At 55.7% G+C, this 2864-nt stretch overlaps 1 protein-coding gene across 1 annotated transcript in view; it reads right to left on the bottom strand.

Annotated features, from left to right (window-relative positions):
* Positions 1-2864, bottom strand: part of PLCXD1 (phosphatidylinositol specific phospholipase C X domain containing 1) — a 17674-nt gene that overhangs the window by 2639 nt on the left and 12171 nt on the right. The gene's annotated exons all lie outside the window — the stretch shown is intronic.

Genomic DNA, 2864 nt, shown 5'->3' with positions numbered 1-2864 from the left:
CGCAGGAGAAAACTCCAACCCAGGACTCAGCACCCACCTCAGGGATCCCCACCCCACCGCCTCCCAGTAAGAATCGACAGTGCGAACCCGACTGACTTTCACGTGGACACAAGTGGAACGTAATTCAGGATTTAAACTAATTTAAATTTGTGGGTTTAATTAAGACAGATCTGTCCTCAGAGTCACCAGCGTCAAATACCACACTCTTATTCTATCCGGGTTCACTAACGGAGAGGTAACCTTGCGTTATCTCTGCTGCGATTTGTCAGCAAAAAGGACCTAAAGTGATGCTTGATTTTGTGTCAGAGTTTTCACAGGTACTTAGATAACTTTCAAAGTCTCTCGTCACCTGAGACTCTAAAGCTTTGCTGCGATGATGAGCTGGATCGAATTCCTGGGACATCTAGACCCTTTCGCAAGGGATGTGGCTCTGAAGCCCTGATTGATTACTGTACAGCTTCTTACTGCAGAGAAATTAAGGATATTTAAATCTGTTGGAGAACATGCTTTGTGCTTAAATTTTTCAATTTGTGCTTTAAATTTTAGATTCATAAATTTGCCATGTAGACACTTCTGGTTTAACAGTTTACCCCTGGTGACCAGTTACTTTTCACCCGAGACTAAGGTGTCTAAGACTAAAAGCTCTGCTAGATGGGGCGGGCGCCTAGGTCGCTCAGTCACTTGAGCATCGGATTGCGGCTGAGGTCATGACCGTGTGGTTCGTGGGTTCAGCCCCGCATCGGGCTCACAGCTGTCGGCGCAGACCCTGGAGCTGCTTCAGGATCCTCTGTCGTCCTCTGTCTCTGTCCCTCCCCCACTCACGGTCCTTCTCAAAAACAAATCTACATTTTTTTAAACAAATCTACATTTTTTTTAAGTGCTGCTAAATGTAATTAAGCCTGATGGAAATGAGGTAAACAAGTCTGATGGAAAAAAAGGCGTAGGAGGCTTAGGAAGGAAAGTCTTTGGAAAGGAATTTTCTATGTGGTCAGGACTAAAGTTGAAATAAATGGATTTTTTATGTTTATTTATTTTGAGAGAGAGAGAGTGTCAGCACAGAGCCCGATGTGGGGTCCAAACCCACAAACTGTGAGATCATGACCTGAACAGAAATCAAGAGTCAGACGCTTAACCAAGTGAGCCACCTAGGCGCCCCGTGGTGAGTGGATTTTTTAAAGTACACTGGTACAGGGCGCCTGGGGGGCTCCGTCGGTGAAGCGTCCGACTTCGGCTCAGGTCACGATCTCACGGTTCGTGGGTTCGAGCCCCGCGTCGGGCTCTGTGCTGACAGCTCAGAGCCTGGAGCTGCTTGGGATTCTGTGTCTCCCTCTCTCTGACCCTCCCCTGCTCACTCTCTGTCTCTCTCTCAAGATACAATAAAGACATCTTTAAAAAGTTGTTTAAAAAGAATCTGTTCTTGTAACAGGACGCCATTGGAACAGTGGTTATTTTACCAAGGCTTTAACGGAACATCCTATTTGCGAGTGACCTGCGTGGGATCAGATGTGAGCAGGCAGCTCTAAGGAACCGAGGCTGTGCGGACAGGGTTCCCAGCAGCCTCCCCAGGTGAGGACAGGTCAACTTTCCTACCTTCTGAGGAAGGGAAACCGGATCGTGACTCTGGGGTGACCGACAGAGCCCTCGAGCGCCGCCCAGACCTGTGTGACCCGGCCTTGCAGAGCCCAGACCTGGGCACACGTGGAAAATCTACAGAGAGGGGCCTCCCCGCCGTGCCGGGAAGACCATGGAAACAGGGAGGGACACGATGTTTCTGCCGTTTTGAGAGGGCCCCCATCTCCTTAGGGCCCCTGTACGCCCCTTCTCACCAGGGGGACTCGGTTTAGGTCAAAGACCGGAGAAAGCCCCCCTGAGACCACAGAGGTCGGGGCCCCATACGGACAGCGCTCCGTGGGTCCACCGCCGCAGGCCCGTGCTGAGGAGCCCCCGCCTTGGAAGACTGACCCGAGTCCAACTGCCAGCCCTGCTCCAGCCACACCCAGGGACTGGCTGGCGTTCGCGCCGGACCCTTGAGGAGTCGCTGGTCCGAGAACATGGACTGTCCTTACTCCGGGCCACTGGGGGGCAGAGGCTGGCGAAGCAGCTAAAGGTTCCTGTTTGCAGGCACCTTCCTCGTCCGCACAGGATGCTCCCTACGTCCCGATCGCCTCTAACCTGGGCCCGCTTCTAAGAGCGGGGCACCTTCAGCGGAGGAATCGGGGTGGGGGGGGAGGAGCTCAAAGCTGGCGGAACGTCCCTCGGTCTGGTGGCGAGCCTGCCAGTCAGGTGGGTGAGGCCCTCTGCGGGGCAGTGTTTGCACTAAAACGCTGCTGCTTAGATTCAGCTTCAGGTTCAGGCTAAAGGAGCGCAGCGTCGGTACCCATCGGCCTCGGGGCGGGAGCAGCCAGGGGACGCGGAGGCACAGGCTCTTCCGCGGGACTACCGAGCGGCCAAGTCCCTAGCGACCCGCAGAGGCAAACAAGAAGCCGTCCCAACCTGACGGCCCAGACCTCCTCCGGCCAGGAAAGGGGGCGCCTCGGCCTCCCTGGAGAAGAGAGCCCTTAGCAGGCAGGCAGGCAGTCCCGGCGACGCCGGGGAGCTCGGGAGGAAGCAGCCGTAATAAGACGCCGCCCTCGGGCACAGCCGAGGTCCAAGGGGCGTCAAAGGCGGGGTGACGGGGGAAACCCGCTCTGAGAGGGCGGACGACAGATAGGGGATCCGTCCCTGATGGAAGGCTCCCCCCCGTCCGGCTCTCCTTCCCACCTGCCCGTCCGCACCACCGAGGAGAGGAGTGCAGAGTAGCGGACTGTAAACCGCTCCCCTGCTGGGGCTGGGGGCTCAGACCTGGGCAGCGTGGACTCCGCGGA

The sequence above is a fragment of the Crocuta crocuta genome, unplaced genomic scaffold (genome assembly GCF_008692635.1).
Source record: "Crocuta crocuta isolate KB4526 unplaced genomic scaffold, BGI_CrCroc_1.0 scaffold221, whole genome shotgun sequence".
Lineage (NCBI taxonomy): Eukaryota > Metazoa > Chordata > Mammalia > Carnivora > Hyaenidae > Crocuta > Crocuta crocuta.
This window is presented reverse-complemented; position numbering and strand designations above follow the sequence as displayed.